General features: G+C 49.9%; 1 long non-coding RNA gene across 1 annotated transcript; it reads right to left on the bottom strand.

Annotated features, from left to right (window-relative positions):
• Positions 1-19,325: 19,325 nt before the first annotated feature.
• LOC146591829 (uncharacterized) lies at positions 19,326-22,920 on the bottom strand. Its single transcript, XR_014896722.1, has 3 exons — positions 22,854-22,920; positions 21,778-21,907; positions 19,326-19,796 (listed from the first exon to the last, which is right to left on the bottom strand). It is a non-coding gene; the product is annotated as an uncharacterized LOC146591829 (long non-coding RNA).
• Between the last annotated feature and the right edge of the window lie 3,585 nt (positions 22,921-26,505).

Here is a 26,505-nt window from a genome sequence, read left to right as displayed (position 1 = left end):
CTCTCCTCYGTCTCCTTCCAAGCTCAGCAACTGTAGCTGAAGCCCAGCTCCATGTTTGAAGTTGGCTAAGCTGACCCTATGGGCCTCCACCACGATCAGTGTTTGCAGCAGGGCATCAGGCTGAATTTTGCCCTCTCTGTGTTGTATGTGCTGCAATGCAATGCCTTTGCAAAGAAAAGCCCAAACGCTTTAGCCACCCCTCTGCACCCCCTTCCAGTGACTCTGTTGGCAAACAAAAAAGCCCACGGGCCAGCGYGCAACTCCTGAGCGAATACTAAATCCTGCAGGCTTGTTGCGATGGTTTCTCCAACACCTCCCCTGGCCCATTTGCAAGCTAAGATGTGCTGTGTGGTTATGGGGTGCTGCCAAGCCAGCTGAGATGTTGAATGCAGCAGACTCAGAGCAGGCATCAACCAACCATGGGCCAAAGGTGGGCTGCAGYGGGGAGTGGGGGTGGGTGTTTTGAACTGGGAACAAATTGGTGAGCAGCTTGTGCCTAGGGAAAGGAGGGGACATTTATTATTTAAGCTGAATGAGGACAGGCAGATGATTTAACAGGTATTTTCCACCTCCAGCTTCTGTTTCTACTGCTATTGGAAGGACTGGTATTTTTCTCTTGCCCCTGACAACTAGAGCTGAGGCACAGAGATCGTCTCAAGGAGGTTGGGACACTATCACCTGGTGCTGATCCCCAAAGGGTCTTGGCAGCTGGATTTACAACATAGGTATCGCAGGGCCCAGGCCCCTTCAGGSACAAAGTCCATTTATTTTGCAGCAATGGAAGGTCAGTGGTTTTTCCCCCCGCCAGCGCTTTGCTAAGAGGGGGTCCCGTGGTTGTTGTTGCCCCTGGACTTTTCAGGTGACATGCCCCACGCGCCTGCAGTGGCTATGTCCCACGCACAGTGCAGTCCCCAGAGGCGGATCGGCGCACTTCATGGTGTCGCTTATAGGACCCCCCTCTTGTGGAATAGGGAGAAAACACATCACCTCTCCAGACSTAACGAAAGCACGTGTGTCACGCACGGAGAGGTGTCGAGAGATCCTTGTGCAGGCCTCACAGGCAGCCCTCGCCTTCTGCTTTGGYCACACGGGGAATATTACTCAAGTACTTTGCTCTGGGTATTTTAGTGTCCTTTATATATAGGACCAGGTCTCACCTAYAGCAAAACTGTCTCTGCACACGAGGCCAGGAGAATAGCTATGCCCTTCCTTCCAGGAGCTCCTCCCCAGTTTGTATATGAGATACCAGTGTTTCCCAGTTCTTCTGTTGCTAAACAACCATTAATATGGCTGTTCTTTGGGGTTTTGTTTTCATTGCAATTTTTGGAGATCTTTGTTAAAAAARATTGTTTCTGTCAACCAGTGATGCATTCTCCACTTGTTACACAGCTCTCCTGTGTGGAGCTTCACGGCGATGTTAAAGGGGGCACAGCATGATTAGCCGGATCTGGCCTCAGAGTGAGCTCCTGACTTCCAGAATACATCATGTATCTGCTGCACAGCAAGTGATGGGCTCCCTCCTTCCCATGCTCTTGAAGAAATGCATGTGTGTGCATGGTGCTGGGCACTCCCCTACAGCTTTAGTGCTCTCATGCAGAAGCATCGACCGCGCAGGCTTCTTGCTCCAAGCTGGGAAGGAGAAGGCCTCTCTGCTTGCCATGCACAGAAGATGCAGGTGTTGCTGGCATGTTATTGCATTTAAGATGCACCTATTTTTGTCCGCTCCTTGTGGGGGGATGTGCATCTTTGCTCCTAAGCGGATGCTGTGTTCCTCCTTGCCAACACCAGACTGAATCTTTGCTCTTGGGCAGATGCCAAGAGCATTAATTGTGCCTCACACCTGAAGGCGGGGAAGCAGCAGCTCAGCGTCCAGGGAAACAGCACTCTGCTGGAAGTCGTCTGCCTGTCAGAAACTGGTGGGGGTGAGTTTGCATCATGTGTCAGAGCATCACACTTAGTAGATATATAAATCTTGCCTCTTTCAGAGGCCTGGGTCTTCCCTGGGGCTGCTCTTCTGTCTCCTCGTATTTCTGGGAAGGGAAGCTGCAGCTAACCTCACTGCAAACAAAAATTAGTTGTTTTTGTTGCTTTTGGTTTTTCTTTCTGTGCTCAGTTTGAACAATAAAACATCTGTTCTTGAGCCCGGCAGCTGGACCAAAATGAAATGACGTTAGCCTCAATTATCCTCCGGGATGGGGAGTACGACAAGAGAACGGTGCAGATTTCCTTAACATTGAATAACAACGGAGCACAACAGCTTGGATAGGTATTTCATGTCCCCAGACAGCATCCAAACAACAGGACTGCTCGAGTCCCCGGACTGAGATGCCCACATTAGGCACTGCTGCTCTGGGTACCTGAGTTGCCAGTCACTTGGGTTGCCCCCATGCCCACGCATCAGCTCTGGGGCCCACGGGGGGGAGATGCCCCTGCAGCAGTTTGGGGATAACAGCCGTTTGGTCGGGGTGCTTGCACTCTGCAGCGGGCTAAGACTGCAGTGGCAGTGATTTTTCTGACGCACGCACCCAGACCGCAGCGCGGCTCTAACACAAAAGCAAAGCACCCTTCCYGGTGGCCTGCAGGGCTTGGCTCGGGCGCGCTGACCCGGAGGYACGTGCACCTTCCCAGGGCGCCTGCGCGCTGCCCAGCTGGGACGTCAGCCGTGGCGGGAGCAGGCAGACCAGCCTGGAGCCGAGCRGCTTTCGCTGCGGGATGGGATGATGAAGAATCATGTTCCCCGTGCACAGAAAGGGCTGTTAACGGCAGAGCGAGGTAACACAACGGCTCTGCTTTGTTGGCAGTTGCGACCTGCAGGCGCTGGCAGCACCGCAGTGCAGCTGTGAGGTGCCAGGCGGGCGGCGGCGACGCTTTAGCACGTGATGCATTCGCCTGGCCRTGGTACAGGGTACTTGGGAGACTGGGTGACCTGCTCTCAGGGGCTTTCCACAAACCCGTCTGCCCYGAGAGCAGGCTTGGACATCACCTGTTACAGGACACCAGGCTGTCCTGCCTGCCTGGAGGAGGGTGCCTGCCGTCAGCCCTATGGACAAGGTGGTACCGGGATCCAAACCAAGGATGGACTCACAGGCACCGTGTGTGTGTGTGTGCATGCACAATATCCCCCCCCCCAAAAAAAAAAAGAAAAAAAAAAGGTAATCTCATAATCTCTTTGCTGATCCTGAGCAGGGTTCTTGGAAGGAGGTTGTTTCTGCACACTCCAGGAGCACGGAGAAGAAATGTAGCTATGGGAAAATTCAAAAAATATCCTTGAAGAGCATTTTTATGAGTGAGCTGTCTTATACCTGTGTAGCCAGATGCCTGAATAACTTAATGCAGGCTTCAGGAAATCGTTCAGGCTGCTGCAATTTTGAAGCCTTGCAGAGAGCTTTCCTGCTCCCCAGGGAGTCGCAAATTTTTAGCCCTGACAGCTTACAGAGCCCTGGGGGCTAGATACAGCTGTTTGCTGCAGAAGATCATTTTGTGGGGTCGGTTTGGGGATCTAACCTTGCTTGCTGTGAAAAGGCAGGGCTTATGAGTCTTGCTAGCTCACGCAAGGCTTGCTGTGATTTTGGAAGGAAAGTAAATGCTTGGGGTGAGCAGCAGGGGAGAGCGAGCCTGTCTCAGAATAACAGCTTGCTTTGAAATGCCGACAGCACCCGCTCCTCGCTTCCTGTGCAATGTCCGAATATCGGACGGGCTCCACTGGCTGTGGGAATGCAGCTGAGTGAAGCATGGTGCAAAAGAAATATGGGCACTACAGATATTATATATGTGTTTTTCAGGGCTTYTTCCATGAATGTTGCAGCCAACTATCCTAGATACCTGCAGCCTGTGGTGTGTTCCAGCTCTGCAGCTCTCTCAGGGCCAAGGAGCATCACCCAGTAAAAACACACTGAGAAAACACCCTCACTTACTTGCCTGACCTATTTTATTTCAATCTCTTGTTGCCTTTGGCCTCTAACTTCAGTTATACTGAAAAGCCAAAGCCACCCCAGCCATCATGTCCCATGTGTACCATCTCTCTTCCCGGAGTCTGGACTCTGTAGAAACTCCTCTACTGTCCTCCGCTACCATAAAATTGAGCCAAATGGGGAAAATCTCAGAAAACTTCACTCAGAAGAAACTTGGTAGAATTAGGAGCAAAAAGAAAGCCAAGTTTAGATCTTATAAAAGATCATTTTATCCAAAACCAACTGGAACTACCCCAGTATGTCTATCTCGCTCTTGTTATTTGATATACTTTATTTTAGCCTGGATTCTTAAGCCTTACAAAAGAAAGCGTGTTGTCGTTGTGTTTGCTTGTCCCTTCCAGTAATAACGTGCTGGATTGGCTGTGTCTGCTAGACTGGGCAGAGGGATAAAGGCCTCACCAATAGGTCTTTCTAGTTTCATGGAAATAGRTGTCTGTGTTAGGTGACAGGACAGTCTCCTCGAGAGAGCTGCTAGCAAGCTTGAGCTTTTTGGCTCCCCAATTTCCTCAACTACTTGCAGGACTTTTATCTGCTTTTCAGTGTATGGTATCTGCTTGCAAAATGACTAATCGAGTTTGCTCATTTAGTGGGATAAAGAAAGAAGCCCTTGGCCATGTGCTTGGAGGAGAGCATCTCAGCCAAGTGTCTGCAATGCCAGGGCAAGGGGCTGGCCAGGGAAGGGCTGGGATGTGCAGTGGCCACCTAGGGACTGGCACATCACTTCAAGGTGCCACAGAGGGCTGAAGRAGTGGTGAGATGGAGACAAGCACGCATGGCACGGCCGCCTGCAACAGCAGGGCAGCAGATGTGAGCACTTTGGAGGCTCTTCCCACSTTGGATTTTTCTAAGGGAGAGGAGGTGGGTGCAGGAGAGGACGAGGAATGAGTAAAGAAGGGGCAGTGCATTGTCTCCCTGTTGCATCTAAGCTGCTGGTGGCTTGATCCATGCGGGCAGTTTACAGCAGATGGGTTGGTTGGATGGAAGGGATCCACAGGGGTTGTCCTCACTCTGGTGGTGCTGGTGTGTGACATAAGGCATAGTCTCAGGCCAAAGCTAAAAGCATCATAACAACATCTGTGTGCCGCAGCTGAGCTCTGTAGGACATTCGTGGTCCACGGGGCTTTCACACCGGTCATAGCCTGCCCTATGCAGCTCCCCCAGCYCGGGGGCATGGGGGTGCCCAACGCTGCCCTCATGGCAGCAGTGGCTCCAGGGTGCCCACGGGGTGTCAGGGCCACAAACTTTCATCTGATTGGCCCCTGTGGGCAGCCCCCTCAGCCTGTCATTTCAACACACACTTCCACCTCCCTGTTTGCACAGCTCAAAAGGTTCTGGGTATTATCAGTGTTTGCACTTTTGCCACCATTTGGRCTAGCTGCACTTTAAAGGCAATAAAATCAAGCTTTGTTTGCTTACAAGGAAATGGTGCTTCTCCCTCGTTAGAAAAACCGTTACTGTCTGAAAAACACAGCATAAATCATCTCCATAATTCCTAAGMCTTCCTGGGTTCCTGGGCCTGAATCCTTCCATAAATGATGTCCCAAGAGTGAAAGGGGCCCTATGGGTGTAAAAAACCAGCTGGCACATGCCAYGCTTCTCCCGCCGAGGCTCCTCGACTGCCTTAGCTTGGTTCTCGCTGATTCTTCGCACAATGTAATGGGCAGCTCTGAGTGAGGCAAGTATTTGCTTGGTGCCCCACAAGTGCAAAGAGCAGCATTGCCTTGCCCTTCAGGGAGAGGAAGACATGCTATGCTGCTGCAAAAGGAGAAACACTGTTACCTTTGGTGGCTGGTTAGCCACACACTGTCCTCTCCTTTGGGGGAAAAACAAAGTTCTTATCAATTCTGGCCCCCACCACTTTTTCCAAGTGGACTTGCTTCACCACTGGCAAAGCCACTTTGCCTCGACTAAGTCCTGAGGCTTAAGGGAGAAGCGTGAGCGCTATGTGCTGCTGGCGATGGTGGGCCGTGCAGGTGCCAGCAGCAACAGCAGCAGCAGCACAAGGAGGCGACCTCATGTGCACAAAACCTCTGCTGCTGTCCCCTAGGATGACACTGCCTTTGAGTAACACCTCTCTTGTGACAGTGCCAGCAAGCTTGTTCCTGTCCAATAGGTTAAAAATTAGCAGGTAATGGTCAGTGCAATGCTGGATGAGACTTGGAGATGGATAAAGGATGTTATTTCTGGAGAAAGCAAGTCTCTGATTGCTAAGAAAGTGCCCTTCTCTCTCCTGAAGTCAGCGCCTGTCCATCTGCTGAGTGATCATCTTTGACCTGACTGCTTCTCCAGACCTGCAGCAGTGCTGTGTAGAGTACAGCTGCCTGAGGAAAGCCCTCCTCCGTTATCTGCCTGGCTTGTGGCAGATGTCTCCTTGCCGTATCTCCTCGCCTTCCTCCCCATGTGCTTTCTCATTCACCTTTGGACTATCCAGGAAGAGCTGCCGGGGTATGCAATAAACCTCTTGGGGTTACACCAGCTCTGCTGCTGGCCCTGCTGCCCACCAAGGCAGCTGGTACTGCTCCAGCATCCTCTTGAGGGAGCAAAGCCCATCAGAGCAGGTATATACAAAACCTGTGCCTCACAGCMCTCAAGGATCCATGGCTTGAGAGTAGGCTTAGTTGTCTGTTTTCCTGGAAGGGCGACTGTTCTTGCAGGCAATCCTTCGATTAACACAAGGTATTTTCTCCACCCTGCTGGGTACACATTGGTGCTAGAAAAAAACAACTGTGGTGGCATAGCACCAGGAATGCTGTGTAAGCAAGGAGCCTGCTCAGCCCCACTGGTCTGGAGGATCAGCCTGGTGCTGGMACAGGCCAGGAAAGGCACAAAACATGCTGCTTTAAGGCTCTACAAATGGCTTTTAAGCTCCCAAAGAGAGAAGGGCTATGGAAAAGGCAGAATCTGTCTGCTGGGGCCTTGCCTAGAAATAATGGCACCGCATGGTCCCTGCTCTCATGAAATGTCCCTCCTCTGCTGTGCTGGCTTGCGTAGTATCTAACTGTGCCCTCTTCTGGACACAGACTCTCTGGCAAGGGGTGGCATTTGGGAAATATCCTGAATTTTAAAGTGCTTCAGAGAAATGAAGAATTAGCTATTTCAGGGCTTCAGCTAATGCAAGCCTGTTTAGGCCAGAGAGGTTGTGGGAAGATGATGAAATCTAGGAGCAGATTTTTAACGTGAATCAAGCTCCTTGTGAAAACAAGAAGCAAATGTATTAATGTAACCTCAACATTACGTCTCGAGCACAGGGAAGCCTTGAGACAGAGCAAGGCATATGGACAAACCCCACAGTTTTCTCAAGGTGGGAACTTGGTGGGCTGSCAACACTGACCACGGGTAAGGACAAAACCAAATGAAGCTACTGAGACCTCTCTGGAGTGCCAGTGATGCTAACTTGTAAATGGCCCATTGCCTTGCTGCTGCAATTGTGACTTTTGCTTTAACAAGGGCTGAGGAGTCAAAACACCTCATGGAGGTCTGGTTTATTTGCAGCACTTGCAGCCCGGAGAGAAGCCAGGTAGAAACCTCGATGGGACCCTCCTTGGCAGTTTGATGCCACCCATTGATTGTCACCATGTCCCCAAGCCGATGCTGTGGATACCTGAGCAGCATCAGTCGGACTCCTCAAGTGCACAGGGCTCACGTAGCAATGTCAGGGACTCAGCAGTGAAATCCAGCTTGAGGAGAGCAGGTTTCCTTGCAAAAACACAGCAGTGCTACAGGGCAGAGAGGCTGAGCAGCTCCCGGCAAAGAGTTCTTGCTTTTTAGGTGTAAGGCCAGAGCTTCCTTGAAGCAACTCCAATAGCAAGTGATACACAGACCTGGCCACCTTAGCAAATAGCCACATTCCTCAGCTCTCATGTCAGTCAAAGGAGACAWATATGGGCTGCTGGTTTTAATGCAAGGTGCTGAGCATGTGCATTCAGGGCTGTGCTGTTGACGGTGCCCCAGATCTCCTATCCAGCTCATCAGTTTGTCCTGTTGGAGACAGAGACAGGCATACCTAGGCAAAATGCAGAGGGCCTGTCTTTCCAATGTTTTCCCCTTCTGCTTTGGCAGCATTTTCCAGCCCGGCTGCATGAGGATGAATGACTAGCACTGGCRCAGAGGTGCTGAGAGCTGCATGGGCAAGGTGCTAGGAAGGTACCTGCTGGCCCACTGTGTTTTGGCCCTACAGGAAGTTTTGCCTAGTRTTTCATTTATTCTTGATGGCTGCTGTTGTTACCTATAAATAAAATAAACAGTGGGCCCGAGTCATTTAATCCATGTACTTTATTTTTTGAGATGGCCATGAAAGTTCGGGATCCTCAAGTCAGGCCAGGGCTGGGACTCAGTAATGGGACATACAGCTGGAGCAGGGAAGTGTGCAGTGCTTGATGCATCCTGATACCTCCTTGGCAAATAAGCCCTGGCAGGTCCCTGAACTTCCAATTCCTCTTTGCAGGGAGGGTTTTCCAAACCAGGACTGAATRGCCATAGTTTGCGATGTTGTGAACCTCCTGGGAAGAGCCCAGCCATGTTCTTTGATCTCTGTTTGTTTTCCCAGGAAAACTTGTCACTCCTGCCACTGACTAGAGGTTCCTGCAAAGCCGAACTGGCTGYGGGCACAGTGCTGCGGCCCCCAGCGTCTCAGTGAGGCTAGTGGTTATTTTGCAAGCCAGGGTGGATGCAACTTGTTCTTGCAGGGAGGCATCTGCTGCAGCCTCTAATAAACACGTCTAAAAAGCAGCCCAGGATGTGCCCGACACTGCCTGCCCTGCAGGCTTGGAGCACAGGGAGATGTAAACATACCTGCACTGCTAATTGCTGCCTGTAATCTCAGGATTGTGTCAGACTGCTCTTTCTATTTCTCTTAAAGCTCCTGAATCTGTGCCTTCCCCCAGGCTAAACCAAAGCACAGCAGGGTTCTGGACAACATTAAAAACCTCTTAATTAAATGCTGTTACATGTTTACATTGCATTTTTTATGCAATTTGAAATACACGACATAAAAGTCCTATTTGAATCATAGTTACATGTTCTTCTGCCTCCCTTATAAAGCCTCCTTCTTTCCAGCCGCCAGCAAGTCCCAATTACCATGAGCAGAAAACTACTGCAGATAAATGTTCCAGTTGAGCAGAGATCCCAAAGTGCTGCAAGCAAGATAGCCCAGCCGGGAGCCAGGAGTTCCCGACCCACCGCGGGGGAAAGGGGTTGGTTTGGCCCAGGCCAGCCCTTGCCCATGGGGCGAGCCATGAGCCCCATGCAAGGTCGCACACACGTTCAGCCCAGGCAGAGGCAGCCATCTGCCGAAACCGGCAGTATCTGCAAAAAYGAAGGCAATTTCTTGGGAATGGTCATATTTCATCCATGGATCCAGGGTAGTTTATGAAATTATTAGAGCTATATAAATGGCAGTTTTTGTTGCAGCAGACACACTGCAACTCTGGACACGCCGCAGGAGATAAATCTCTTWCCCGGTAATCTCATTGCTKCTCCCTCTTCCTGCCTTGAAGGATTGCATTTGTTCATGCTCGTCTCTATAGCACTCCCTCCGCTCACTTCTGTAACAGACCATCAGCAAGAGAGCGAAGCTCAGAGGGACCCTGCAGGAAAGGAGGCAGAGGGGCCTTCAAACACATAAAGGAAATTGTTAAGAGGAAGGAAAAGTATCTTGTCCATTGCAGCCAGGCAGGGAAGCAAGAAAGTATTAAGATGGAGATCTGTCYGGGAGGACACCAGCTCTCCAGGGGTTGTATAAAAGCAGGGAGAATATGGGATCTCCGGTCATGTAAGTGAGAGAGAAGTGAGGAGGATTTGATTTATGCACACATTGCTGGCAAAGGCATATACTATAGACTTGCTGGGACAAACACGTGGTTTTGGTACCATTTGGGCAGCTGAATGTAATCGCCCGAGGTTCAAGCACTTCTGTTAAAATATAYCTCTATATATACTTTTGTATCTTTTACATAGCTGTCAATACAGATGAGCATGAGTTTTACAATCAATTTTACTATGTAAGAAAGAGATATAAATGTTAGGGTAGATACTCACTCCCTCTTCCTGCATGTGACAAAAAACATCCAAATTCTTCTCATCTCTTCTAATAGCCAGATATCGAGGCTTACGCTTCATTGTKAGAAGAGCAGATGCATCTCTGGCAGGCATTTAGAAAAACACAAAATGAGCATTTTTTTTTCCTGCCTCTCATATTCATGCCGTTCCTTGGTGTTTGCAAGTGTGTGGTATAATCAYTCGCAGCTTGTTTCTCCTGCTGGAGCTGCAGAAAAGTAACAGACAGGAACAGAAGCAAAAGGAAATTTTGCGCCTGCTGCTGACTCCCTTGAGAAAAACACAAAGGAGAAGAGCACAGATATAACTCTGTTGCCTTGAATTTTCTCTTTTAAGCACTTAATAATCTAGGTAACCAAAAGCAAGTAGATTAGGRTCATTATTTTGCAGTAGATCATAATAAAAGGAAGTTGGCTGCCTTTTTCACAGCACAGCTTTCAAATGGCCATGCATAACCTTGTACCAAACATGCTTGTGTAGTGTATAGTAAGGAATGGACTTCTTTCTTTGACTATTTCAGGTTTTCCTTCGAGCAATCCTTCTTAAGGACAACAGCTTTGCACATACCTGTAACAGGTGCCAAAYGCCAAAGTCGCCTACAGGTAAAATCTTTACCCTGGAAGACAATTACAGACATTTTTAATGCTCTTTGCCATCAGTGAGGTCAGACCGGTTCTCCAGCTGATTTACCTCATCAGCTAAAATACATGGACCTTCCTGACGTCACCTGGAGAAGAAGCTGGTTGGGAAAAGAGCTGTATTTGCATCTACACAGAGCTGCTACACCTCAAAAAGCTTGGGATGCATTGGCTATTAGATRCCACCCCTAGATCCCTCAAAACGTAAGAGGGAAAGGGATGGCACAAGTGCAAGAGCACAGAGTGAAAGGCTCGGAGAGYGCTAGTGACTGGAAAATGCTTTAAGAAAACTTCTACTTTTATTGTTGAGTGATTTATAYAGTTCCCTTGGGGGCACACTGATCACGAGAATGATGGTGTGACCCTAGCACTGAGGACATGGCGCAAATACTGAAACAGTGCAAGGCAAGGTGTCCTCCACTGACTACTACATGCTCTGTTGTGTTTGCATAACACCATTTACACTGCGATTCCTCTCTCCAGATACCTGTGGACTACCTYTTCGGATCAGCTTCTCGTAACCTTCCCAACAGGACTGACAAGGAAAGTGCAGGGATTTACTCATCCTCTCCCAGGAAAGACGCAGAGGACAGAGGAAGGACCAAGAGACCCATTGCTCCAGTTTCCCACTTTCTAGCTCGGTTTTACTTGCAAGCCCACTTTGCCTTCTCTATATTAAGCCTCCTGCCATGATGCTCCCCTGATTAAAGGGTGAAGGAAAACAGCCATTAACATTTTAAGCCACTGCTCTGCCTCCCTGTGAAGCAAAAGAACTACACCTCTCTTTTCCTTCTTTTCCCTCTCCCCTTGTTTTAACACTTTCTATGCACTTACCCTGCTTTCCCTAGTTCGCTCCTCTGTCTTTGCCTTCTGCCCCTTTCACGGTTTCAGCTCACTACTTYTCAAAGAGAGCAGGATGATCAACCTGGCTTGCTTGTTCTGAGCTCACAACATGCAGAAGTTTCCTTGTATCTTCCACTAAAGCTCACRGGACTTCCATATAAAATGCACCGCCATCAATGCATCCCAATATTGTGCCAGTGCCTTGCCTGCTCTGCTGGACACTGGAGCTGGTTGTCTCCAAACTTGGGGGTGCAGGGCTAAAACATGGAGAGGCGCAAGCTGCTGCAATTTACACCCAGGAAGAGAGGGGACATGCTACAGGCAGTGAGTGACGGGGTCCTGTCTTGCTCTGAGCCCTCAGAGAAACACGAGTGCCCCCATTCTGCTCCCRGCAGTTCTCCGCTGTCCGGCCACGCGAGCCCACCTGAGAAAGACTGTGCAATCTACCCTCACAACTGTGCATCTACCCTGGGCAGCAGCCACGGCTGCTGTTCAGACAAGCTTGGCACGCTGGCGAGAGTCGAAAGCCAAGCCCTTTGCAAACACAGCCAATTTCCTTGTCCCCTAGTAATTTATGTGCAGAGGGAAAGGCTGCACTCAGCTTTGACGCTCTACTTTTTATTCTACTCAGTCTTCCAGCCAGGTGAGCACAGGCCCAAGAGTTCAATTAGCATAGTCGAGGTCAGATCACAAATCAGGGGCTTAGTCAAACCTAGCACACTGGATCCTCCCGTCTCAGGCTTTCTGCCTTGGGCTCCAGCAAGTGATTTATTTTTTGCCTGCTATTTCCTTATTTTCAGTCCATATGCTGGACTTTGTCATTTGTTCACAAGAGCTTATCTGAGGCTCCCTATCCTCTTTAGCATGTGGGAGTGCTCAGTCATGCCCTTGCCAGGGCAGGATGGCCCTCAGCATTTGCGTAGGGCTGTGCAGCAGGGCTAGAGCCAAGGCTTGCCAAGATCATGCAACGGAGATGTCCGTATCTGCCTTTGCTTTTCCAACCATCATCCGCAAGCAGCCAGTCACTGGCTGGAGAAAAGGGCTGGAGTTGAGTCTGCCGGGTATCATGTGAGGTCAGCCTCGGCTAGTCAGTCCCCACATGCCAGGGTCAGAGTGAGTGGGGAGATGAGATCTACAAGCTGGTGAGTCCAAGGTCTTTGCATCAACCATTGCACAGCCTGGTCTTTCAGGCAGTTTGTTTTGTCCGGCTTTATCTCCAGGTGGGATTCTTTGCAAAGKTACAACTTGGGGACAGAAGTGACCCAGCACACACCCTATCTCCAGCCAGGCACTAAAATGTGACAACCAGCATGAGTAGTTCATAACTCAGCTTTCTTTCAAGCACATCTCCTGCCACAGATGGACATCCATCATTGTCTCTGGGTTTGGGTCTGTATCTCGTGCTGCTTGCTGTGGCTGAACCCATGCCTGTGCTGGAGGGCGGTTATCTCTCAAGTTACCCTCCCTGGTTAGGCCAAGCAGAGCTGAGGCTTTGCCTCGCTCTTTCCGCAGGCAGGATGCCAGSGGGACAGAAGGAGGACGGTGATTAGAAGGAGGACGGTGATCCTGATGGCTTAGAGCCAGCAGCAAGGCCATTTGCAGGGTGGGGAGGAGGGGCTGCTGCAGGAAGGCAGCTCAGCACCAGCAAAGCCCCAGGGTATCTGCGGGGCTGCTGCTTGCAATGGGGCACGGGTTGGGGGGGAGGAGGGAACCTTTGCACGCTGCTGTGCAAACGTGCAGTGTGCAGCAAAGCTTGCCCAGCTGAGGGCAAGGGCAGTGCTGTTAACAGACGCTGAACCTTTTAAATCCCATCCAGCATGTCAGGGCTTGGGCAGGCTGAGTCTTCCAGGTCTGCTGGGTTTTGGTGACTGCTACAGTTCAATGCCTCTGGGTTGCTCCTTTATCAACAGCTCCACAAAGCAAAACATCCTCTGCTTTGCTCCTGAAAGAGGAACAGATTGATGGGGTTGGAAGATCGGATTTGTTTGCCTTTTTGTGCTATGTGCACAGGCATGTGTGTGCACGTCTTGGGGGCTGTCTGCGGCCAACATTAATGCAGTGCTGGTGCAGAATTGYTTCAGTGGCGCTGATGATTCAGCATGACCCCAGATCCAGTGTCAGGGACATGCTGCAGCCAGCCTGGCTTGTCTCAGCCCTTGTACACAGCTTTTCCTGCACTGCTCRCTCTGGGGCAGCACAGCAAGGGCAGCACTCCCTCCTCACTGGATGAGCAGAAAACCCGGTAGCTGCAGATTTACACTGGGAATAGCAGCCTGGGCTGTGACAGACAACAGCCCTGCATCGCTGCTTCTGMAGGGCTCCAGCCCAAGGGCTTTGAACATCGCTGGCCTCGCTATGTTATGATGGTGGTGCAAAGGCAACTGAGCAGCCTGCTCCTGATGAGGCCTGGGGCTCAGACTTGTGCCTGGGGTTATTCCTCCCCAGGGGCTGGACTCTCCACTTCCCTTTACYGAACTTCAGGAGATTCCTCTCCAGCCTGTCAAGGTCCCTCTGCCTGGCAGCACAGCCCTCTGATGTATCAGCCTCCTCATTTTGAGTCCTCTGCAAACTTGCTGAAGGAATGTTTGGTCCCATCATCCAGACTATTAGTGAAGAGGCTAAAGAGTATTGGTGCTAGTATTGACCCCTGGGGACACTGCTGGGGATCAGACTCCAGCTGGACTTTGCGCTGCTGATTACAACCCTCTGAGTTCGGGGTGGTTCAGTCAGGTTTCAGTCCACCTCACTGTCCACTTAGCTAGCCCAAACTTCATCAGCTTGTCTGTAAGGAAGTTATGGGAGACTATCAAAAGCCTTACTCCCATGCCCACAGCATGCGGCTTAGTTGTTTCCAGTAGTAATAAAACAGTTTGAAGATTTTCTTGTTCAGTTCCTAGGCTTGSAGAGACTGATGGCCTTGTGAACTACCCCCTCTTCAGGCAGAAGGGTTTAAGGTCTGCTCCCCAGCCCCATTTCCCCAAATAAGATTTCTATCTTCTATTAAACACAAACATGTCTCTTCGGAGGTAGGTTTACTTCTGTCTGTGCTAAAACACTGTCCTGCAGAGCAGATCCTTAGGGCCTTGTGGAAATGATAGTAACAGTGGGTGAGGCTTATGTTGAGCTGTTCAGCTAAACCAGCATTGCTTTATTTGGGGCTATTTCAATTTACAGGATCCAGGGCTGCAGCCCTTAAAGTTGTAACTTGATTCTGCAGCCCTATAAATATGACCAATGCAAAATAGTAACAKTAATAGTCCTCTAGTTAAATATAATCACAAATCCAGCAGATTAGCTGACTGTGGATGGGGATTTGTAACAGCTCCAGCAGGGCGCAGGAGGAAATCTCCACTCAGTTCTTACTCAGCAGTGAACAAGGAAGATCCTCTGCCAGGCTGATGCCAGACCAGCACAGCAGAGGTCCAGCTTGTGATTCGTTTTTAATTATATTAAAATACACTGTTGACTGAAGATGAACAGTTTTGCAGCGGTGAAGGTGGAGTATGACTGTGTAACTGTCCACTGAACCTAGTTTTTAGAGAGGTTAATGGGAAATTCGCTGCTGGTCCCTTTGGGCATAGAGTCAGTACCCACTTGGGTAAAGCTCACTCTCCAGTTTCACAGTGCAGGGGGTGCTCTGTACATATTAAGAGCACAGTGTGTGCTTAGGAGATTTTTGGAGAAAGGCTTCTTTCTGAAGCAATTGTGCYCTGCCACGTACCAATCCAAGCTCGTTAGCTACTTGGGATTCATAAAACATGCTCAGCTGGTGCCTCCCTGGCACAATCCACTCATCATGTGGGTTTCTAACTGGGAAGCTGTTTCTTCCCTTTATATAACCCGCCTAAGCATGGATTCCTAGAAGAGCGATCAGATGATACCAGGAGTGGGGACAAAGAGCTTGCAAACGGATGTTTCAAAGCCCCTTTCTTTTTCTGCGAGAAGCAGAAGGTTGGTAGCCATAGACAGAGCAAAGCAGCAGAGAAACTGCAGGCAGCAGTTGTTCTCCAACTGTAATTGTCCCTCTGTCACTTATCTCCCTCTTAAGGTCTGTGCTTGCCCCTTTCTGCTGGATTAGCTGATGCTAAGGCTTCTGCCTGCAAGGAAATACCATCCTTCATCAGAGAAGTAATGACAGACCCTCGCAACCCCTGTAAACGCTGATATGGAGCAGCATGATTTATGGTGACCATTCTGCCCATGGTTTCTGGTTTCCCTCCTCCCTTACTGCTTACTGCTCCTTACCATCTGTGCTTGGTAGCTTCATCAGACAGGAACTGGCAATGGCCGCTACCACCTTGCTGTGATTTTTTTGCAAGCAGGTGATACACCTGCGTACTGGGAGGAATTGGTACCATGATAAGAAGAAAGCTGGGGAAGCCCTTGGCCTAGGAAAAGAGAGGCTGCTGGGAAGGGAAAGTGACTCAGACTTGATAAGGAATTGCATTGCTCAGCAACTGCAAGGCATCTAGCCAAAGGAGATTTAGCATCCAAACTTTCTCAGCAGTGCAAGCACAGGCACACAAGTCTGACCACTAGTGCTTGGAAGCACATGCTCTGAACTGCATTGAGAATGGCTCTGTTTGGGAGCTTTGATTCTTCCCCTGGGGGTCTGAGGGTGGAGATCTGAGAAGAAGATCTGGATGAGAGAAGAGCTGTCATGCATGCACAGCAGGCTACAGCTCATACATGCTACATACATGACCCAAGGACCATGGTTTGGAGTTGATGCCAGTAAGRGATCAGGGAGAGGCTGAGTGTCATCATCTTCTGAAAGCTCATGTGGGCACCTGTCTGAACTTTGAGGAGCCTAAAGACCCTTGAAAGTCTGGCTCTAAAGTTCATCTGCCACCTCCAAAACTGGCACCTCAAAGCACTATTGACAGATGTGTTCAAGTGCCAAATGTCCCCTTCCCATAGCGGTGGGAAACATTTCTGTTTGCCAGACTCTCTCCAACTGCTGCTGGCTCTGCCGTATTTCAGTATGAGGCAGGACTGGACAAATGCCAGACCTGGCAGTTGTCAGAGGGGCCCCTGTTGCAGGGCAGCTGGGGAAGGACAGTGTCCCCAGCAACTCTCACCACCTTACCCAGGCATTAGCCCATTGGCAAGGAGGCTGGGGAGACAGGCTACCTGGGAATGACTGGGGACTAGGGGTGGCTAGTGAGCTTTGGCATACATACCCGTCATAGGTAACTAGATGCTCCCAGGGAAGATGAGTGCTTGGTGTAGCTCCTTAGGGCATGGACATTTCTGGTTTACAGCATAAGACACATTTTCTTTTTTTAAAATCACTGTAGGAAATTTCATTTGGGAGAAAATCCTGGGGCACAATCCTGAGCTGGCTATAYAACATGAGAAAAGCAAACAAGAGGGATGACAGCAGCAGGGAGATCAGAGAAGCAGCTCGCCCCAGACAGACTGGTGAAAGGGCTGTGAAAAGTTGTCTGTATGCCATTTGCCAGGGTCACCTTTRCAGTCTTGGAAACACTGCTGGAAGAGAGGTTGTACCATGAATTTTGAATKTAAGGCAGCCCTGAAGAGGCAATAAATGTGTTCCTATGCACATACACATGTCCACTTTCTCACCYCCTCCTACTTTGACACCCAGCCATGGTACTTTAACTCTGGGCTATATCCTGCTCCATAATTCAATGCCAACATGAGTCCCACCCAGTCAATTTCTTTTGACTAGGCATGTCCTGCATTTTTCTACATCCTTCTTTCCCTGACTTTAATAAATCCATTGCTCCCCACATCCCTAGACTTGATAGTCCTGTGCAGGTCWACCTGAAGAGTCCAGCCGCACACATCCTCCACAGTCAGGAGCAAATAGGCAAGAGCTGGCCCTAGAACCAGGTGGATCCTTGTGGGTCAGTCATTGGAYGAACAGCGAGCAATGTCCAGGGAAGGTCACTGCAGCAAGGAAAGGGGTTGGGGACAGTGGAGCTGCTTGTCTGGCTCCCAAGCTGCTTTGCAAGAGAACTGGGATGGAGATGAAAAGCTTGTGCCATGAAAGCCCAGTAGATACCATATGCACCTTTGGGCYGATCTTAGTGCCAGCTCCCTCAGGCAAACAGTCTGGCACATGCTGAGGGGGTTCCTCTCTCCCGATTGGCTTCTCCTCAGCTCATAAACTGCATTTAATCTCATAACTGCAGAAGCAGTTGACCTCCATTTTCTGAGTTTTGTGCCTGCATTTGTAGGAAAGAAATGTTAGGATCCTTCCTCCACATTTGCTGCATGAGGAGGCAGGGCAGGTCTGCCCTTGGATGGGGAGCAGAGATGGTGGTGCCCTCCGAGATGCCCCTTAAAAGCCTGAGCAAGCAGAGGCCATCGAGCCAGCAGGCATCTGGGGTGCTAGCAGTGAGCATGGCCAAGTTCAGCCTGCCAAACACTGTGGCAGAGGCAGGGCTGTTCCTGGCGCGTTGCTCCCACTGCGTGCCCCTTGTCTAGGCCTTGCTTTGTGCCTTGGATCTGAAAGGATTTCAAAGCCCCTGGCACCACTTCTGAGGAGGCACAAAGACCAGGCCCTGCAACGGGGCTGGGATAAAAGAAGCAGATGCTATATCACTCCTCTTTCCTGGAGGATGGCTGGGAAGAAGRGGCCCAGGAAATGAGGGTGTATTTCATGTCAACTTTGCTACTTGGTGAAAAGCCAGAGTATTCAGAAGTGGGGGAGGAGGGGAAGATTATCTTGCTGCAAAGAAAATGGAGTCAATTCACCACAGAAGTCTCCTTTGAGATTTGAAAAGGATGTAAAGGTCACTCTCGATTATCCAGACTGGCATGTCTGTGCCCTGCTATAAGGTATCCTACGGCCCCAGAGTGTGTGGTGGTGTTGTGAGCAGTGAATTTGTCGTATGAATATTAATCTTACCTAAGAGTATCTCCTACCTAAAGACTGGGTCTATCCTTCACCCCTCTGACATCAGCCTTTTTCACAGCTCTGCTTTTCAACCTGTCTCTGCTGGCAGGGCTCCCAGCTGCTATTCTGCTACCTGGTAGGTATCATTGCCGTGCCTGTAATTCAAAAGGGCTGTAAGGGCTATAAAGTCTGGGAATTTGAAACTTCAGATGTTCCTCTTTTGGCTTTGTGCTCTTAGGTGTGCAGAACTAGCAAGCAGCTGCTGTTTGTTACTATCCATGAAAGATACGTGCTTTTATGGCCAGATATTGTGTGCCCTTGATATAATTTRATGGAGTCAAAGAGAGGGAGAGAAGCTGAGAAATGAGTAAGGGAAGCAGGACAAAGGAGAAAAAGATCCCAAAGTCATTTGAAGAAATAGCATCCATGCCTCTATACATGCAAGCCCTTGCTGCTGCTATCTGCTCCATCCCTAGAGAAGGAATCACAGAATGGGTAAGGTTAGAAGGCACCTCTAGAGATCATCTAGTCCAACCTCAGGTCACCTAGAGCATGTCAGACAGGATCGCATACAGGCAGGTTTTGTATATCTCCAGAGAAGAAGACTCCACAGCCTCTCTGGGCAACCTGTTCCAGTGCTCTGTCCCTCTCACATGAAAGAAGGTCCTCCTCATATTCAAATGGAACTTCCTGTGGTTCAATTTGCGCCCATCGCCTCTAGTCCTTTCACACGGGACAACTGAAAAGAGTTCAGCCCCATTCCCTTGGGATCAAGATCCAGCAACAGTCTGGCTCAGCATAGCCAAGGCAAGCAGCAGTCCCACTCACCCAGCAACGCCGTTGCTTCTCAGGAGCTGCAAGATGAAGTGTTTCCCGTGGGCAGGGGCAGCTAGGTCCCATCAGAGTCAGGTCTGTGCAGCTCCAGCAGCTGCTGCAGGAAAGCTGCTATGGGACGTCCCAAGCTGTGCCATGCCTCCAGGCCACGGCTGTCCTCACCCTGCACAAACAACTTATGCAACGCGTGCTGGGCTCAGGGGGGTGCACTGCCCAGCTGCTCCCAGGGCTGAGTACCACAAACACGCTCAGGGACATCACTCYCTTGCTAGCCTCTTGCAGCCAGCTCTGCAGATTGGTACAATTTTGTCTGCAAGCAGCCTGTGTAGCACTCCTGTGCAACGTGCACTTTTCCCTGCAGTCAGCCTTTTCTCTGTGCATCAGTTCCTGTGAAGGCTGCAAGTTGCCCATCCTGCCTCCCTCTTCTCCATATCCAGGGTAAGGAACAGTTCGCACCCTCTTGCAGCAGTTGCTGTTGTCTATTCCAAGGTTCAGGTCTCCAGGCGTTTTGCTTTACCCTCCCTTCAGCCGATACTGTGTCGTGACACTCAAATTGACAAAAGGATTTTGATACTCTTGCCGAAGTGGCTGCAAAACACAGGAAAATTTTGGATGTCAGGACAACCACGTGTGGCTAGCAATGCAGCTAGCACCAACTCCCCAGCAAGATGGAAAATCTGGTGCATTATCTGGCCGCCTGCTTTTTGCCCTCTGCAACAAGCCCATTATCATCAGCCCCTAGTTGTTCAGTTCCCATACTAATCTGGTTGCATTAAGCCACTCCGCACCTTCCTGGGGCYAAGGCTTTGGCAGCGTGTCAACCAGCAGAGCATTGCCCTGCACTTGTACAGTGTCCTCTGGCATGGTGGAAGAGCTGGCTTAGGCCAACGCATGAGTTTGTCCCCCGCTCTCTTCAGGCATTGCTGCAACCACGCAAAGATGCCCATCCAAGCTGGCAGTATCAGACATATATGTTACATTATGATTTTGAACCCAGCAATAGCCAGCTAGTGCTCCAGGGCGGCTTGGGGCTTTGTGGCACAAGTCTAAGGGACCTGTAAAAAGCTGTAACTAAGGGAGGAAGCAGGTTTCAGCTCAGCACACAGAGACTGGCAGCTCTGCTGTGAAATGGCTTCAGCTAACCCCCTCTTCCCTCCCCRTTCCTTCCCTGCCTGTTAGATGCTTTTTTTCCCCACCAACACCCCCACCAGCCAWTTCCAGGGGAGGTTCAGGAGGGCAGCAGACTGGAGCCAAACTGGCAGCTCCTGTAAGTCACCTCTGAGTGTCTTAGCACCGTTCGATTCACACCAGCCCAGCCTCCTGCTCGGCAAATGCCTGCAGCTGCTGCAGGCAAAGAGTCAGAAACAAGGAAAAACAGCAAAGCAAAGGGGAGGAAAAAAACAGGAACAGGCAAGAAAGTCTGAAAAGATCTGGTTGGGCCTGGGRGAGACCAAGTCCAGTTATCTTTGATCTGCCCAGCCCCCCTTTCTCCCTTGTCCCACTCCAAAATCTCTGATATGGCTTTGCTCCCTGCCTGCGATTAAAAACAAGGTTTCCTTGAGCAGCAATGAAATCTCGTCCTTCTTTCAGGACAGGCTGCATTAGTGGGAGAGAGTTTGTGTGCAAAAACGAGGGCCGCGTCCAAACTCGGACCCGCACCTCCCTTCCATCCTGGAGAAAAACAAGCAGCGACAGAGGATGAAGAAAAGCGCGCGCAAGACCGACAACACGCCGTTCCCGGCAGCTCGATCAACACAGAGCAAAGCGCCTGCCCCTCGCATCGCTGCGGCAGAGTCCCCGGCCCGCTGGCAGCGAGCGGATTGGCTGCCGGCGGGGAGGGGGGAAAGGGAGCTCGGTCCAGCGTTGCTGGGCAGATTTGGAGATTTGGGGGGATGGAGGGAGGGAAGTGGGGGGGGGGGGGCAGGCGTGCGCCTGCGTGGCGAAGGGAGCGTGCACAGTGCTTGTTTTGTGATGCTGGATTCCAGCTCGCCTCCGCCGGGACGTGGCGTCAGCTGCTTTGTCTCTCACCATCGCTGTTTGGGAGACGGCGATCGGGGCGACTTGGCCGGCAGCGGGGGGAGAGAAGGGGGGTTTCTCTCCCTCTCCCTCCGGGGAACAAGCCGTCCATGCCCAGCTGAATGTCCCCATTGTCCCGCCGGGGAGGGAGCAGGAAGCACAGCCCTCGTCCCCGCGCGCGCCTCGGCACCTCCGCGGCCCCGCGCCAGGCCAGGATGCGCCGCGGGAACGCAGCGGGGGTCCGTTCCCGGAGCAGACCTGGGGGAGGGAGGGAGAAAGCGAGGGGCCGGGAAAGAGGAGGAAAGGGGAGAAAAAACCAACTCCCTCCCCTGAGGCTTTGAAAGTGGAAATGTCACCGTGCAGGGAAGCGGGGGAAACACAGCCCTCCTTGGCAGGATCTCCAAGACACGGGGCTAAAACGCCATCTGCAACAGGTAACGGTCTTGGTGCTCAGGGGCTGCCCTGCAGGCCTGAGGGTCTGCGAGCTCTGCTGGGGCATAGCAATCAATACCCAAACCTCATATACATGTATTTAAACCAAACTTCTGTGCACCTGGCAAATTTTAGCCGYGCTGAAGGGCCTTGGTTCACCTTGACGATGTCTCCCTCCTTCACCACGGCAGGCTGAGAAACTTCAAAGCCGCTCAGTGCTCCCACACGGTTTGACAGCATGAAATTAAATCCTACAGCAGTAGACAAAAACTTAAATGGCAGCAGGAAAGGATTTTTTCTTGAACATGTAAAAGCCAATTGATTTGTCTAGGCCAGAACCCAAGTGAAAAAGACAAATCCTTTCCCAGCTCTCCGTGCCAGACCTCTGCTCCATCCTCCTGTGCAAGGAACTGACCTCCGGGTACCTCCGGACAAAGTGTGTGCTATGCAGAAAGTAGTGCACAGGAGTTAAGGCTCAAAACAAGAAGGACTTTTACCCCTAAAAGTTATGTTAACATTTTTTCTTTAAATAAAGCATAAAGATTTTGGAGTAACATTTTGAAGAGCATCTGCACAGCTTCATGGCCCCAATTCCATGTTACTAGGCAACTTGGTCTGCTAAGAATCTGATCTTGCCCTTCAGAGGTCAAGCTGTAGGGCTGGCACCCATCCAGCTTTTCTTATTTCTTAAATTTGCTTGCTCATTAGAGGATAAATCAGGAAATCCACCATCCTATCCTGTGCAGAAGAAATATAAATACTGCCATGTAAGCAAGTGTGATTCATTCTATGTGAACAACATGGGAACTCACAGTATTTCCAGTTTCCTGGAGTTTATTACATGACTCTTACATTTATTTAATGGAATTTTATAAATGGAGCAGACACCCACTTCATTAGACTTAGCACCTGCAGTTATAGCATTCCTGGGCAACCACACGCACTTTTGAATATGCTTGTGCTGAAATGTGAAATGCTCCCAGGCAGAGGCTTAAAAAAATGTGCCTGTTTGTCCAGGTCCAGCATTTCCCAGGTGAGTGCAAGGAGGGACACTGCAGCAGCAAGGGAAACTTCCACCTGGGAAAAACAGCCAGCCTGTGCCAGTGGCTTTATTCAGCAACCCCCGAACGCCTAGGGAACCCGCGAGTTCCTCAGAAGGTATATCTCACCCTCAGTATATCTCAGTATTTCACTTACCCATGCAGCCACCCAAAAGACAGCAGGCATCATCTGTGTTGTGAGTCCRCCCTGGCAGCTCAGTGGAGTGACACCTTTCTGGAGGCCACCTGTGAGCAGAGGACATGGCAACAGTAAGGTACATGGCAGTTGGCCCAGTGCCACCTGGAGGCTAGCCTGAAAGACACAGCCTCCAGTATCTCTAAAAGCCAAGTAAAACCCAACACAAAAGCTCTTCGAGAGTCACGCTCATTAGAGAAGAGGGTGAGGTGTCTTTGATTTATGTGTGATCTGAGACTTCTATTCACAGTTCCTCATTAGGGCTTAAACAACCTGTGGACCTGTCCCAGCTCTTGGTTGGCAGTATCTGTGCTCCAATCAGTTTGCAATCGACTGTTGGGTAGGTCACTCAAGGAAGAAAAAACAGCTCATACAATTAAAAAGCAAGCTCTACCTTCTGTGCTGCCTCAGCTCAGTAGGAAGTCTCCTGGGTTGACCCAAGAGACTGACCTGGGCCTTCATCCCACCTCTTGTTCACTCCCCAGTTTGGCCAATAACCAATGATTTTAATTAAAACCTCTTTTCAGTCACAAGAGCAGGCATTTTGTGTGTTAATTGCAGAACAAACAGCTCCTCAGTGAAACAAATGACTGTCCAGTTGTCTTCCCTACTCCCAAGCCAAGTGTTGGGAACATTAGCACCAAGCACATGAACGGTCTTTCATTGTAAAGACACGTAAGATTGAGAGATGAATAGTCATCATCATTAAGAGCAAAAAGAAGAACATTTTCTTCTGCCTGGGATGAGTGGTATTTGCTGTGGTAATCGGGCTCAGAGCATGTGGTCACAGCCTGAAAAACTAAGCTGGGAGAAGAACAATTTTGCCTGCCCCTCACACCTATTTCACCCTTGGTGTGGGAAAGGTCTGGCCATATTGCAGACAAAGTGTGTATAAGACCAAAGGAGATCCTCATAGCAAGACCGTTGGAGGACTATGTTCCGATCCCCACAGGTGCAGAAACCTCTTGAAGGGTGACTGTTCTCCATCCTGTAACATACTGCAGGCTTACAGGCCAAGCTGTGTAAGTGATTCTGTCCCATCTCTTGGGCAGCTCCTGGTGGGGTGTTGGAGATCTACTCTATTTTAAAGATGAGTTTTAGTAGTAATGAAAGGTTGCTGAGTGACTAATATCTGGAGAATTAAGCTGTGACAGGAGTAGGTTCTCCACATTACAAGGAAACTCAGCACTAGCCCTGAGACCATCTCAAAGGGCAAGATGGCCCGAGGCTCCTCTAACGCTCCAGTTCATCTGCTCCCCTAGCTGTGGCTGGAATCATCAGTGTTTAAGACATTAAAGAAGAGAGTCCTGCCGCACTTGAGCCCAAGCACAGCTCTTCATTCACCTCATCATCTGTGTGGTCTTGCTCAGCACTTGCTTCAGTCTGGCTTTTCCTGAGAAAGGATGATCAGATTTGCCATTCCAGCAGAGGTCTTGGAGGTCTTGCACTGACTATTTTAGCATACACGGAGAGGCCCTGCCATGATAGCACCCTAAGGGTGCATCTACCCTTTACATTGCTGCATTCAGTCAGTGACTCATAGTCACTGTATGGTCAGGTGATAGTCCAAGGCCCTTCTCTGTAGCCTCTAGACAGTGAAGTCCTATCTTATCTACAGTTCTTGCTCCACAAACTCAAAGACCTCGTGTTTTCTACTGCTGAGCTTCACCTCTTTGCCATCCCTTCTGTCTTCCAGCTCATCCATTTCTTTCTTTGCAACACTTAAAACCACCTCGGTACTTCTGATATCTCCCAGCTGTCTCATGCACACACTTTATAGTTGCTTTCCTACTTTTCTATACCGTTCATTAAATTATCTAACAAAACAGGTCTTAAGGCTGATGCTTGGGGAACTTCAGAAGAACCCTCTCCTTCAGCCTGAYGCTTCCCTTCACAGCACTTGCCACAAGCACCTGCTCGGCAATCAATCCTGGATATTACAGCTCCTCAGCCAGGCTCCAGCCTATTCAGCTGCACAAGTAACTTCCTCCAGAACATCCTACCAAATGCTCCACTGACATCCAAAACAGAYGAACTCTACTGCAGTTCTCATCCCGTGAAGATACCTTAATAGCTTAGTGCCATCTGCCTTTAGCAAACCAGATCAACCTTTATTGCACATTTCAACCACCTCCAGATCATTAGTTCTTTCTCCAAAATCCATTCTAGATCTTGCATGAAACAATGCTCCCCTAAGGAGAGCAATCTGGCTTCTCCAGTGCCATCCAACCATTCACAGCAACAATGGGCATCATTTGCCTAGGAGGAGACTTTCATGGGGGTGAGTATGAGATGAGAGGAAATCTTCCAGCTATGACATTTCTCTCTGTCTCTGAAAATAAACTGAGACAAACACATGATAAAGGTTAGCCATGTTGGTTAAGACAATACCTAGATCCCACAGCAAGGATCAGCACACAGAAAACCCACACTAYGCTCCATCAGAAAGAACGTAGTATTTTTCACCACAACAGCCCACCTGGATGAGGTGCTGATCTGCTGCCAAACCTACCATCTCCAGAGTCTGGTCCCTCAAATCGTCCTCCCCATCATACTGATTATAATTACCTCCCAACCTAATTGCACCCTCTCCTCAGGGAGAAGTAAGCTCAGAGATTCTGCTAATGTAGAGCGGTTAGAAATTTAGCAGTGCTCTGGGAAGCTACTGGTAATTAGAGAGAGATTTTTATAACCTATAGAAAGTGTCTTAAACTAAGAGAGTGGATCTAAGCATGCAAAAAGAGCTGGCATGTATCCAAACCATGCCGTTCATACCCCTTGCAGATAATAAATGCCATGAGCACAATTCACTCGCAGGCACAGGAAAACCTGAGCGGCTGCTTTCCTGCTCGGGAAGGGCCGTAGTTTAAGATGTGACGCAATTTCACTCGTGTCATGGGTTGGTTGGTTGGGCTGCTCATTCAGAGTTCAAGYTGGGCTTTGCCAGTAAGCTGTCGCACAGAAAAGTGGCACATTCTTTAGTTATATCAAAAAAAGTCACCGTCAAGATAAAGACAGGCTATTTCCATCCCTCCTCTCCATTTTGTAAACATGACATATACTTCAAGAAGCCTTATCTCAGTCTTTCTTACTGTAAAATCATTGCCAGCTTTCCTCTTGAAAACAACACTAGCTTATTTGTAATTAAAGGATGACGACTGGAGGATGAAAACAAGCCAGTAAGAAAACAGTTTTCACTTTCAAACGCTATGGCTTTGCTGTCTGGAAACTTTCACGTTCCCACTTCCAGCCAAGTCACATTTCTGTTTCAGTCTTTACGGCATCAGCCAGGCCCTTCTATGCGGACTTGTTGTTAGCGTGTCGTGGAGAGCAACACATACCTAAGGGGAGTAGTCAACGGCTGCTGGAAACAGGCCTGGCCGAGTTCCCTTTCCCCCCCTCCCCAATCCAAACATCCCCCAGCTTTGGAAATTTTGCCTCCAACTCTGAACTCAGTTGGCCCCGCTGCTATAAATAGATGGAACAAAACCTCCCGGGCCAAGCGCCCTGAGTGTTTAGAAAGCTTTGATCCTCTTCTGCTTTCGAGCTTGGGCCCTTCCTGCTAGCACCGCCGCCGAGCGCTGCGGCTCGGTGGGGGCGAGGGCAGCCGCGC

This window comes from Rhea americana, unplaced genomic scaffold (genome assembly GCF_003343005.1).
Source record: "Rhea americana isolate MKP2758 unplaced genomic scaffold, rheAme1 scaffold_358, whole genome shotgun sequence".
Taxonomy (NCBI): Eukaryota; Metazoa; Chordata; class Aves; order Rheiformes; family Rheidae; genus Rhea; species Rhea americana.
The sequence above is the reverse complement of the archived record's forward strand: the minus strand, read 5'-3'. Positions and strand labels throughout refer to the sequence as shown.